Consider the following 14,083-nt stretch of genomic DNA (forward strand, 5'->3'; position numbering starts at 1 on the left):
ATTGACATTTATTAAATGGTATTGGAATGATTGACATTTATTAAATGGTATTGGAATGATTGAAAAGCCATTTGGAAATACATGGAGTTGATTTTCATATCGCATTTTACCTTAGTATAAATTTCAGATAAATCAAAGACTTATGAAAGATGAAATCTTAAATATACAAAAACAGGCTGGGCGCGGTGGCTCAAGCCTGTAATCCCAGCACTTTGGGAGGCCGAGACGGGCGGATCACGAGGTCAGGAGTTCGAGACCATCCTGGCTAACACGGTGAAACCCCGTCTCTACTAAAAAAAATACAAAAAACTAGCCGGGCGAGGTGGCGGGCGCCTGTAGTCCCGGCTACTCGGGAGGCTGAGGCAGGAGAATGGCGTAAAAACCCGGGAGGCGGAGCTTGCAGTGAGCTGAGATCCGGCCACTGCACTCCACCCTGGGCGACATAGCGAGACTCCGTCTCAAAAAAAAAAAAAAAAAAAAAAATATATATATATATATATATATATACACACACAAAAACAGTGATTCTCAATGCTGGCTGAGCTTTAGAATCACTGGGGAGTCTATTTAGGAATTACCAGTGTTTAGGCCGGGCGCGGTGGCTCACGCCTGTAATCCCAGCACTTTGGGAGGCCGAGGTGGGCAGATCACCAGGTCAGGAGATTGAGACCATCCTGGCTAACATGGTGAAACCCCGTCTCTACTAAAAATACAAAAAGAAATTAGCCAGGTGTGGTGGCGGGTGCCTGTAGTCCTGGCTACCCGGGAGGCTGAGGCAGGAGAATGGCATGAGTGAACCTGGGAGGTAGAGCTTGCAGTGAGCCGAGATCGTGCCACTGCACTCCAGTCTGGGCAACAGAGCCAGACTCCACCTCAAAAAAAAAGAATTACCAGTGTTTAAGGCTGGGCCCGGTGGCTCACGCCTGTAATCCCAGCACTTTGGGAGGCCAACATGGTGAAACCTCGTCTCTACTAAAAATACAAAACGTAACTGGGCATGGTGGGGCACACCTGTAGTCCCAGCTACTTGGGAAGCTGAGGCAGGAGATTAGCTTGAACCTGGGAAGCGGAGGTTGCAGTGAGCCGAGATCGCACCACTGTACTCTAACCTGGTGACAGAGTGAGACTCCATCTCAAAAAAAAAAAAAAAAAAAAGAATTACCAGTGTTGACCACTGGCCCCTATTTCCCCCCACAGCTATTTAAATCATAATCTCTGGAGGTAAAGCTAGGAATTTGTATTTTTTAAGTATGCATTATGATTTATTTTTTTTTTTAACTTTAAGTTCTGGGATACCTGTGCAGAACGTGCAGGTTTGTTACATAGGTATACATGTGCCATCGTGGTTTGCTGCACCCATCAACCTGTCATCTAGGTTTTAAGCCCCGCAAACATTAGGTATTTGTCCTAATGCTCTCCTTCCCCTGGCCCCCGACCTGCCGACAGGTCCTGGTGTATGGTGTTCCCCTCCCTGTGTCCATGTGTTCTCATTGTTCAACTCCTATCTTGTAAGTGAGAACGTGAAGTGTTTGATTTTCTTTTCCTGTGTTAGTTTGCTGAGGATGATGGCTTCCAACTTCATCCATGTCCCTGCAAAGGACATGATCTCATCATTTTTTATGGCTGCATAGTAGAAATTGGTATTTTTTTTAAGTTTCTGTTGATTGGAATGCAGCCAGGGCTAAGACACAATGACAAAAGGGATAGATTTTTTAAAACCTGAGAAAGGAGAAAGCTTTTTTATGTATGATATAAGCCCCAAAAGTTCTAAAGAAAAAAACTGATACATTCAGTAGTGGAGAATTATTGTTTAATGGGTACAAAGTTTCTGTTTGGGAAGATGAAAAGTCCTGGAGATGCATGGTGGTGATGGCTGCACAGCAACGTGAATGTACTCAATGCCATCAAACTGTACACTCAAAAGTGGTTAAATGGTGTGTTTCATGTTATGTACAGTTTACCACAATAAAAAATGGCATTACAAAAAACATCATAGAGCCGGGCGTGGTGGCTCACGCCTGTAATCCCAGCACTTTGGGAGGCTGAGGTGGACGGATCACAGGGTCAGGAGATCGAGACCATCCTGGCTAACACAGTGAAACCCCGTCTCTACTAAAAATACAAAACAATTAGCCGGGCATGGTGGCAGGCGCCTGTAGTCCCAGCTACTCAGGAGGCTGAGGCAGGAGAACGGTGTGAACCCAGGAGGCGGAGCTTGCAGTGAGACTGCACTCCAGCCTAGGTGACAGAGCAAGACTCCATCTCAAAAAAAAAAAAAAAAAAAATCATCGGCACAGTCCAAATATAAATAACAGATTGGAAAAAACAGGTAACTCACTATAAAAAGAGGCTTATATATAAAGAGCTTGCATGAATCAATAAAAGAGCAACCCAATGTAAAGATGGGTAACAGATACAAACCATTTACAGAAAAGAAAATATAAATGTTTCTTAAACATATGAAAAAAGCCCATTCTCACTAAATGCAGGAGAAAATAAAAATACACTAAAATATCATTGTCACTTAGATTGAGAAGTATAAAAACAGAGTTGGGACCGGGCGCAGGGGCTCATGTCTATAATCCCAACACTTTGGGAGGCTGAGGCAAGTGGATCACTAGAGGTCAGGAGCTGGAGACCAACCTGGCCAACGTGATAAAACCTGTTCTCTACTAAAAATGTAAAAATTAGCTGGGCATGGTGGTGCTTGCCTGTAACCCCAACTACTCGGGAGGCTGAGGCAGGAGAATTGCTTGAATCTGGGAGGGAAGTGGAGGTTGCAGTGAGCAGAGATGACTCCATCTCAAAAAAAAAAAAAAAAAGGTTGGATAACTCAATTGTTGATAAGGGCCTGAGGAAACAGCCATTCTTATTATTTGCTGATAGGAGTATAAATTGGTGCATTTTCTGTGGTGGGCATATTTGGGAATATCAGTAGAAACTTCAAATGCACACACAACTTGGTCTCATAATTCCACATCTAGGAATTTATCATATGAAAATATTCGCATACAAAATGACACATGTACAGGGCGATTAATTGCAATTATTTGAAATAGCAGGCCGGGCGAGGTGGCTCACACCTGTAATCCCTGCACTTTGGGAGGCCAAGGTGGGTGGATCACCTGAGGTCAGAGTATCGAGACCAGCCTGACCAACATGGTGAAACCCCACCTCTACTAAAAATATAAAAAGTTAGCTGGGCATGGTGGCGGGTGCCTGTAATCCCAGCTACTCAGGAGGCTGAGGCAGGAGAATCACTTGAACCTGGGAGGCGGAGATTGCAGTGAGTCGAGACCACACCTATGCACTCCAGCCTGGGCGACAGAGTGAGACTCTGCCTCAAAAAAATAAATAAATAAAAAAAAATAAGTACAATTTGCTGTTTCTGCTGCTGTTTGCTAAATGCCTGGGGGAAAACTTGAGTATGTTCAAGTGATGGAGGGATAACAGCAGTAGAAAGGAAAAGGCTGATGGAGCCAGTTATCTGAGGAGGAGGAGAAGAGGGAAGGCAGGATCAGGAGGAGGCAGGCATTAGCTCTCGGCGGGAGCAGACACACCTCCTTCCCTGAGATGGACGAGATAAGAAGAGGATTCGTTCCTAAAGAGATAAAACCAGGGCCCTGGGTGGGGTTGATGGAGCTCCTGCCTCAAGGCCTCTATTATCTATGGAAAATATTAGATAGGTTATCTGCTACTAGTGAGGCAGGAGATGGTGGCCAAGGGGGCATGAGGACCGTGGTTAAAATGGTAAAGCAGCTATTGTTGAAGGCCCCATAAACCTGGGTGCTGGCAGTCTGTGTGACTGAGAAGCTTTGTCTAGCGGTTTTCACTAACTGGGAGCCTCAGCAGAGGGCCGGAAGGAAGTGAAGAAGGAAGGGGCCAGTGGGTTGAGGATGTTAGACAGTGAGCAAGGTCTGAAACTATGTGGGAAGAGGGTAAGCAGTTCTATCCTATGGTTGCCTGTTTGTCTCCCCAGTGAACTGGAACCCCCTCCTCCTCCTAGGGCGCTTTTCATAGTCCCCAGGGCCTGAGTGGATGCTTGGTCATGGGACACAGTTCAAGGAATGTTTCTCAAATTACTTAATTGACCCTGCAGATACAAAAACAGATGAATAAACGAACCCTAAGTCTTACCACTTCATCAATGCTGTGAGAAGGTCTTTATCCCATCTGGCATTATCCAGCTTATTTACCTACCTTGTTCGCAAGATTTGTTTGCTCTTTCCAAAGATGATAGCTACCCTCAAGGGAAGGAGACACTGGGGTTATGTGTTTAAAGATACCGCAGGCTGCGAGGGCAAATACTTTGGAGGACTCCACTGTATCTCCTCCTCTTTCCTAACATCACTTTCATCACTTGTGTTCGAAATCCCACTCTCAGTGGTCCATGGCTGCATGCCTCTCAAAGTGGGTGTGGGGGGTGGGGCAGGGGGATGTGGAAGGAGGGTTCTGCAGAGGGAGGGGAGCACAGCACCCTGGGAGAGGTGACACTTGGTTACCGATGTCCTAGTATTGGTGGTTTGCAGTTGAAAGGGAGCAGCGGACACTTGATGTGGGAGGAGTTAAGAGGGGAGGCTCTTAAAAGCAATCTGATTATCAATGTGTGCCCTCTATAATTTGGGGGAAGGCCTACCCTTCCTCTACTCCCGGCTCTGCTTTTCTCTCACCTCTATCAGCAGAGGAGCTTACTGTAGTGTGGGAGGGTCTCTCCTTCACTCATTCTTCCCACTGTAGTTGAGCACTTGCTGCAGGCCCGACCTATGGAAGGCAGAGGAATGCAGGGGCCCCTCCTTCGACGGCCCACAGACAGGAGCCTTCAGCTCCAGCTGGTTCAGTGTCCCCTGATTGCCTTTGGACATTATTATCTGAATCCGGGATTAACAGCTCCTGAACCCTGAGCAAGTGAGAGACAGCAGTGCCCTCCAGGGACCTGGCAGAGTGCACATGCCAGGCAGCACGTAGCTGCTACTGCAGGCATGGAGGCGTTGCCGTGGAAACTGCCCAGGCAGCCTTTCCACTCACAACCTTTAGGTTCCTTTGTTTGTGTCATCCGTTTCTAGGAGACACGTGTAAGGCGGTCTCTCCTCCTTTTTCTCATCCCTGGAAAGAGTTGAGAGGAGAAGTTGCTGGTGAATGGGGTGGGAGAAGTCAAGTGCAGCCCGGGTGGGAAAACAGCTGGTGGATACCAGGGTTTCCAGCGACCTGTAGGGCAGTGGCTCACAGCTCTCAGCTCTGCTGCTGTGGTGGGAGAAGCCCCTCATCGGTAATTACATTCCACCAGAGCCGCTGCCCTCTCCTCTCCCTGCACCCACAGGCTGCGAAGTGCTTAGGGTCACGGTCAGGCAGAGCTGGATTTGCTGTATCAGGCTTGGGTACTCCAAGGCAGTGAGGTACAGTTAACAGAGCACTGGAATTGGAGACAGGAGGCCTGAATTTTGGCTCTAATCATGGCACAGCGTAACCTTAGGCAAGTCTTTTCCATCCTCCTGGCTCAGTTTGCTCACCTGGAAAGTGAGGGCTGGAATAGAACAATAATTCCAAAGTGCTGCATCCGAATCATCTGAGAAGCAGATGAAAGCTACATTACACAATGCAGATTTCTAGGCCCAACCCCAGAGATTCCTATTAATTATGTCTGGGTGGGGCCTGGCAATATGTATTAAGGGGAATGTAAATTCATTTCATTATGAGACTCTGTTGACACGCTTGAGATAATAAGAGACACTTGAAAGCAGTCACACCAGAACTGTGAATCACTGAATTAGAAGTAAATGTCAAGTACACTTGAAAAATCGAACAGAATATACTAAGAATATCTGATTATCTGATTAATCTGATTATCTGATTATCTGATTAATTCCAAGGCTTTATGGCAACGATGCCACTTATCTCATTATGAAATGTCTTTTAGTACAAAAAAAATGACCATCATTGAAAACTACTCAAGCACGCATGACCTCACAGTGTCCTTTAGCATCAGGAATAAATGGGCACTCATCCGCCCTCTCTCAGGTGACCGTCACCTACCAAATGCCACACCTATGTTGCAAGAGGTGGGGCAAAGAACAGGACACCCAGCTTTCTTGAAACTTTCCTTCCTTCACTTTAGTAAATCCATTTCCTCTAGGTCTTTCTTGACTCTTCAACTTTTCATTTATTTATTCAGTAACTACTGGTTGTATGAGTACAGTCAGACTCTGTGCTGGGCACTGGGGATACAGTGGAGGGCAGGGTTTGTGGGCCAACTACAAGTTGATGTCATGAGTGCTGTGAAGGTGCCATGGAGTGCCTAGGAGGGGGTCTCAACCCAGGTGGACCCCAAATATCTTCTTGCCCTTCTCCTGCCTCTAAGTATTGTCACTTTCTAAAACTCATTGATATGGTTTGGCTCTCTGTCCCCACCTAGATCTCATCTTGAATTGTACCCCCATAATTCCCATGTGTTGTGGGAGGCACTCAGTGGGAGATAATTGAATCATGGGGGCGGTTTCCCCCTTACTGTTCGCGTGGTAGTGAATAAGTCTCACAAGATATGATGGTTTTATAAGGGGAAACCTTTTCACCTGGTTCTCATTCTCTCTCTTGCTGCCTCCATAAAAGAAGTGACTTTCGCCTTCTGCCGTGATTATGAGACCTCTCTAGCCATGTGGAACCGTAAGTCCATTAAACCTCTTTCTTTTGTAGATTGCCCAGTCTCAGGTATGTCTTTATCAGCAGCATGAAAATGGACTAATACACTTATTTTTGTGCAAACCTAAAATGGCATTTATTGGCAGATTATTGGTGCAGGACAGGGATGGCCATGACCAGCAGACTGGCTGGATTGCAGGTGGCCCCAGCAGGGAGACTCTTAGAGTTGGTGATGAGAAGTTCACACTGTAGGTCCGTCAGTATCAAGAAGGTTCTAGCAGCTGGGAAGAGATGAAAACCCTGGTGGGCAGGTGACAGCTTGATAGGCAGGTGTTCCATGAATCCAGCAGTGGTCACGTGGATTCAGCCTCAGCATTCTGGGCCAGGACTAGGATGGGGCTTTATCCAGAGAGACTGGGAGACTAAGCAGGGGATACAGGCACGGACACAGACATGGGCATGATGGGGAGGGGTGGTGGTCAGTGAAGGATTCCCTGAAGAAAGGACGTCTGAGCTGAAACCTGAAGGCTGACTCAGAAGTAACTAGACAAATAGAGGAGGAAATGATTCCAGGAAGAGGGAGCAGAATGTGAACCTCTAGAGAAGAAGCTACCAATGCCTGCCATCTGAACAGAATCAAGGAGTTCCCTTTCTACGGAGATTGACAGCTCAGAAACCTTACACACCTGGAGAGTTTGGCCAGGCCCTGAAAGACATCAAGAAGTCTGCAAAGGGGACAGAATCCGGGAGTGACGCTCCTTTCTACCCAAAGAGAATATTAATGACCTTTGCATGGTTGACTGGAAGGTTGTGAGGTGGCCAATTTTCAGGCTCTTCTCTCTCTTAGGGATAGCTAAGGTGATAGGAAAGAAAACAAGAGGCTCTTATATATTTTACTTCCACAAAGTAAAAGTGGAATCCCCATGATGGAGTGTTTTTCCTTTAAACAGTCTTTTAGGGGTCTGGCCGGTGGCTCACGCCTGTAATCCCAGCACTTTGGGAGGCAGAGGCGGGAGGATCACAAGGTCAGGAGATCACCATCCTGGCTAACACGGTGAAACCCCGTCTCTACTAAAAATGCTAAAAATTGGCCGGGCGCGGTGGCTCAAGCCTGTAATCCCAGCACTTTGGGAGGCCGAGATGGGCGGATCACGAGGTCAGGAGATCGAGACCATCCTGGCTAACACGGTGAAACCCCGTCTCTACTAAGAAATACAAAAAATAGCCGGGCAAGGTGGCAGCGCCTGTAGTCCCAGCTACTCGGGAGGCTGAGGCCGGAGAATGGCGTGAACCCGGGAGGCGGAGCTTGCAGTGAGCTGAGATCCGGCCACTGCACTCCAGCCTGGGCTACAGAGCGAGACTCCGTCTCAAAAAAAAAAAAAAAAAAAAAAAAAAAAAATGCAAAAAATTAGCCGGGCGTGGCGGGCGCCTGTAGTCCCAGCTATTCTGGAGGCTGAGGCAGGAGAATGGCGTGAACCCAGAAGGCGGAGCTTGCTGTGAGCCGAGATCACGCAACTGCACTACAGCCTGGGCAGAGCAAGACTCCGTCTCAAAAAAAAAAATAGGCCGGGCGCAGTGGCTGGCGCCTGTAATCCCAGCACTCTGGGAGGCCGAGGCGGGCGGATCACGAGGTCAGGAGATCGAGACCATCCTGGCTAACACGGTGAAACCCCGTCTCTACTAAAAAATAGAAAAAATTAGCCGGGTGTGGCGGCGGGCGCCTGTAGTCCCAGCTACAGGCTGGGACTGCCCGGAAGCTGAGGCAGGAGAATGGCATGAACCTGGGAGGCGGAGCTTGCTGTGAGCCGAGGTCGCGCCCCTGCTCTCCAGCCTGGGCGACAAAGCAAGACTCCATCTCAAAAAAATAAAATAAAATAAAAAATAAACAGTATTTTAAAAATTTAAGAAAAGAAAGACAGATATTAAAAGTATTTCCCAGCTCTTTACTATTTTTGATGCTCTTCATTCCTTCCCGTAGATATGAATTTTCATATGGTATCATTTCCTCTCGGCCTGAAGAACTTCCTTTAACATTTCTCTTAGGTGGATTTATTGATGACAATAAATCCAGTTTGTATTTGCCTAAAATATTTTTTACGTTCAATTTTAAAGGAATTTTTACTAGATATAGAATTCTAGTTTGACAGTTATTCTTTCCACACTTTACAGGTGTGGTTCTGTTGTCTCCGGTCTCTCTTGTTTCTGGTGAGAAATGAGTTGTCATTCTTATCACTAGTTCTCTGTATGTAGTGTTTTTCTTCCTTTTGTACTTTTTAAGATTTTGTCTTTCTCTTTTGTTTTCAGAAATTTAACTGATAATATGATTTCCTTTGTATTTATCCCACTTAAGGTTTGATGGACTTCTTAGGTCTGTAAGTTTATGTTTTAAATAAAATTTGGAAAACTTTTTGTCCGTGTTTCTCTAAGCATTCTTTCTGTATAATTTTCTCTCTCATCTCTTTCTGGGATTCCAATTGCTTGTATGTTAGACTTCATCTTGCAAATTGTTGAGAGTCTATTCATTCCTTTAAATTTTTTTCCTTTGTGATTCAATTTGGATAATTTTTATTGACCTGTTGTTAACTTCACCAATTCTTGCTTTTATAATACATTGTTTAATCTTTATTTCATCCAATGAGTTTTTAAAGATTTTACATATTAGAATTTTCAGTTTTGTAAGCCCCATTTGGTTCTTTATTAGCATTTCATTTCTCTCCAGAGGCATCTCATTCTTTCATCTATCACACCCATCCATAGGTGCTTTAATACATTTATTATAGTTATTTTTAAATCCTGTCTGCTGATTCCTGTATATAGGTTGCCAAGATGTCTGTTTCTATTGACTGTTTTCACTTGATTATGGGTGCCAGTTTCCTGCTTCTTCACAAGTTTAGTAAATACTTTTTATCGTATATTCATTATTGTGCATGTTACATTGTAGAGATTCTGAGTTGACCTGTCTTACTCTGAGGAGAACAGAGTTTTGTTCCAGTTGGCAGTTACTGAAGGATCACCTTGTTTATATGAATATTTCATTTAGACTCTGTATGGCAAGTCTATTTTACTCTGAATCCTAGGTTTAGGCCTTAGTCTTGAGATGTGGCTCTTATCCTAAGTTATGGCCCTTCTGGAGTTTCACTGTAAAACTAAGGCCCTCTGAATTAGTGAGAGTTCTTCAAACTCAGTCTCCCCAGCACTAGACAGCAATGGAAATACCTGCACAGACTTTCAGTCTCCCATTTGTTGCTTTCTACTGGATTTCTTGGACCTTTCCCTGAACATGTACAGTTCAGAGTCTTCCAAGGATTTGAGGAGAATTTGCACATAGATTTTGGGCTTCCTCCTTTGAGACTCCTTCCTTTCCAGGATTTCTCTCTCAATATCCAGCTGTTTTGCCAGTCCCAAACTCTGACCTCTGACTCCTTAGCCCAGTAAGACTGGTGGTTTCTGCCTGAGCTCTATTTCCATACACTACACCACACAATCCTTAGGGGAAAATGGGATAAATATGGATCTCATCCGCTGTGTTTTTCTTCTTTTATTTTTATTTTTTTGGAGACAGAGTCTTGCTCTGTCACCCAGGCTGTAGCGCAGTGGCGCAATCTCGGCTCACAGCAAGTTCCACCTCCCGTGTTCACACCATGCTCCTGCCTCAGCCTCCCGAGTAGCTGGGACTACAGGCACTCGCCACCATGCCCGGCTAATTTTTTGTATTTTTAGTAGAGACAGGGTTTCACCATGTTGGCCAGGATGGTCTTGATCTCCTGACCTGGTGATCTGCCCACCTTGGCCTCCCAAAGTGCTGGGATTATAGGTATGAGCCACTGCACCCAGCTTGTTTTTCTTCTTTTAAAGGTCAAATCCTCTTAAATTTCTGTATGTTCTTCACTTCTCTCCAATGCTTTCAAATAATTGTTTTTTTTATTTTTTTAAATTTTGTTTGGAGTTTAAATTATCAACAGGAGAATTAATTCAATATAGAATTACTGGGACAGGGATAGCATGGAAGTTGATTTTATTCTGTGTATCTGACTTAAAAGGCTGTGATTCCAAAGCAAAAGTGGCAAGAATGCTCAAACAACCTTTTTTTTTTTTTTTTTTTTTTTTTTTTGGAGACGAGTCTCGCTCTGTCTCCGAGGCTGGAGTGCAGTGGCGGGATCTCAGCTCACTGCAAGCTCCACCTCCTGGGTTTACTCCATTCTCCTGCCTCAACCTCTCCAGTAGCTGGGACTACAGGCTCCCGCCACCTCGCCCGGCTAGTTTTTTGTATTTTTTTTTAGTAGAGATGGGGTTTCACCGTGTTAGCCAGGATGGTCTCAATTTCCTGACCTCGTGATCCGCCTCCCCAAGTGCAGGGATTACAGGCTTGAGTCACCGCGCCCCGCTCAAACAACTTATTTTCGTAGTAGGGGAGTTTAAGAGCCAAACCCGGCCTTTTCATAGAGTCTGAAATTGGCATTGAGGACAGTGAGCATTGAGAGCAGTTAGGAGGCTGGGGTCTTTGTGTAGGCGTGTGTTGAAGGCTTATTTTAGAGGGGTGGTGATGGTAACAGGGATGGTACAGGAAGGTTCAGCTAGACAAGAAAGACCTGGGTCTCACTGAACAAGGAGGAAAAAGGAGAAGGAAGAGACAGAAATGACTCTTCAGTTTTGATCTTGAAAGACAGAAGGGCACAACTCTTGAGAAAGGCATGGAAATTGGGAAGGGTTTTTACAGGTGAAGGTGATGAATACTTCATGGGGAGGAGGCAGTGTTGAAGGTCAGTTAGGGTGGAGGTAGTGATCTCTTTTTGGGAGAGTGTAGAGAGAGCCATGTGGAGACCTGGGGACTGATCCTGGGCAAATACTGCCATTTAGAGGATGGAAGAAGAAAGTAGAACTTTGAGAGAACCTTCCCTGGAACTAAGCTAGAAGAGGCATCGGAAAGGTAGAAGGGGATCTATAGGAGAATCTGTTAAGAATAAGGAGACCCGGAGAGTGGGGAAAGCTCAGAGGCCTAAAGTGGAGGAGTAGGGACAAGAAAAGACCATTAGAGGCAAGCAGGTGGTTAGCAGTGACAGTGGTGAGAACAGAAGTCACCATAGGTTAAATAGGAAGTGAGATTAATTACTTTAAAAAAATTGTCTGCCTTTAATGCAGCCCTATCCCTCATCCCCCAGCTCTGCCAATCTCAGGTCAGGCTCTTTGTTGCCTCTGGGAGACTGGCAGTTGCAGTGGTTGCCAAGTGGCATTTACAGGCTCAGCTTCCTGAGGATTAACCACCCAGAAGAGGATTCGGCTCTGAGGACAGAGAGATGAGCACACCAGTTGAGCAGCCTAACCTCCCCATGTTTGGAAGATAAATACTTCCCATCCCGGAATTTTAATTTGAGCTTTCCAACCTTTCCTGCTTTCCAAACATTTGGCTAAGATGATGGATAATGTTTAATTGTATACCTGTCTTCCTCAAAGCATTTTAAACAACCTTCTCCCAGGATCCAAATTGGCTGGAGATAAGGCAGAAGGGAGACTTTGTTCCTTAAGCACCATTTTCCCTTTTACAATCTCATCATCAGCTTTTTGGAGCTGGTCTCAGGTGACATTAACGTAGAGCTGGCTGTGGACACAGCAGGTTCTGGGCCCTGATTAGGGTGCCCCTCCCAAGCTAAAAGACTAAGGCATGAGTTAACTGAGAATAAGGAGGAGAAAAGAGGAGCTGGAGATGCTTTCTGGCATCCAGTTTGATGAATGGAGAGGTCATTAAGCAAGATGGAGAATATAGGAGGAATGATGTGTTTGGAGAAGATCATGACCTCAGTTCTGAACTGTTTGGTTGGAGGAGCCTGTGAGATCCAGATGCTACCCAGTAGTCAATGTTATCTATGAGTTAGGGTTCAGAAGAGAGCTCAAGGGTGGGGATAAAGAGTAACTGGGACATAGACTGTTGGGCGTGGTGTCTCTGATGCTTGATTGAGTTGCTCCAGTCTTTCCCATGGATTAAAGAATGCTGTCCTAAACAGCCTGGATGGAGAACCACTCTAAGCAGAATTTTCAGAATTGAAAAAGCCCCCAGTAGAGAGTCAGGATAGATGGGTTCTAATTTCAGCTCCGTTTTAACTTACAGTGTGACCCAAAGCAAATAGCTTCTTGTCTCTGGGACTTGATTTTCTCATTTGTAAAATGAGGGGATCAGCTTTCGTCATCTTCCTCCGCTAGCGCCTAGGCGTCCATAGCAGTATCTTAAAGGGGTCTGCAAATGAGGTAGGTTAGAAGGAATGAGACACCTTGACAGAATACAATCAGGCCTTAGAGCCCTAGAAAGAAACTTGGAGTGGTATCCTTGAGAGCAATGGAAGGAAATAGTACTTTTTACCAACTTGCTGAGTACTTACAATGCGCCAGTCACAGACAAGGGCCCTCTGCATCCATCGTGTTTGGTCCTCACAATGCTGAGCTTCTGTGGCTTAGAGAGTAAAGGAGTTAGAATTCAAATCCAGGGCTTCCTAATTCCACACCAGTGCTGGTCAATACCAGGCATGAAAGAAAGAAAAAGCTGAGAAGAGGGGTGGGAGCCAGAGGATCATTTGGCATAAAACCTGTCTTTTCCTTTGATCCTGTTTATTTTATTTTTTACTTATTTATTTTATTTTATTATTTATTATATTTTATTTTTGGGATGGAGTCTCGCTCTGTTGCCCAGGGCTGGAGTGCAGTGGCACGATCTTGGCTTACTGCAAGCTCCGCCTCCTGGGTTCACGCCATTCTCCTGCCTCAGCCTCCAGAGTAGCTGGACTACAGGTGCCCACCACCATGCCTGGCTAATTTCTTTTTGTGTTTTTAGTAGAGACGGGGTTTCACTGTGTTAGCCAGTGAACTGTGTTAGCCAGATGGTCTCGATCTCCTGACCTCGTGATCCGCCCTCCTTGGCCTCCCAAAGTGCTGGGATTACAGGCATGAGCCACTGTACCCGGCCAATCCTGTAAACATTTTTTGATGTTGTATAGGTAACCAGTAATATAATTTAAAGAATTATAATTTCAATTTTATTTTAGATTCAGGGGCTACATGAGTAGGTTTGTTCCATGGGTATATTGCATGATACAGAGGTTTGGGGGTATGACTGATCCCGTTACCCAGGTGGTGAGCATAGTAGTCGAAAGTTAGTTTTTCAACCCTTTCCTCTCCGACTCTTTCCCCCTCTAGTAGTCCCCAGTGCCTATTGTTGTCATTATGTCCATGTGTACCCAATATTTAGTTCCTTGTTATAAGTGAGAACATATGCTATTTTGTTTTCTGTTCCTGCATTAATTCACTTAGGATAATGACCTCCAGGTGCATCTATGTTGCTGGAAGAGCATAATTTTGTTCTTTTTTTGATGGCTGTGTAGTAGTCTATGATGCATATGTACCACATTATCTTTATCCAGTCCACCATTGATGGACACTCAGGTTGATTCCATGTCTTTACTAT

General features: G+C 45.3%; 1 long non-coding RNA gene across 2 annotated transcripts in view; it reads left to right on the top strand.

Moving 5' to 3' along the window:
* The first annotated feature begins 5,113 nt into the window (after positions 1 to 5,113).
* Positions 5,114 to 14,083, top strand: part of LOC139357712 (uncharacterized) — a 30,217-nt gene continuing 21,247 nt past the window's right edge. For both annotated transcript variants that reach the window (XR_011611318.1, XR_011611317.1), the window contains exons 1-2: positions 5,114 to 5,266; positions 6,604 to 6,657. This is a non-coding gene — a long non-coding RNA (uncharacterized lncRNA). The remainder of the gene's footprint in view (positions 5,267 to 6,603; positions 6,658 to 14,083) is intronic.

The sequence above is a fragment of the Macaca nemestrina genome, chromosome 13 (genome assembly GCF_043159975.1).
Source record: "Macaca nemestrina isolate mMacNem1 chromosome 13, mMacNem.hap1, whole genome shotgun sequence".
Taxonomy (NCBI): Eukaryota; Metazoa; Chordata; class Mammalia; order Primates; family Cercopithecidae; genus Macaca; species Macaca nemestrina.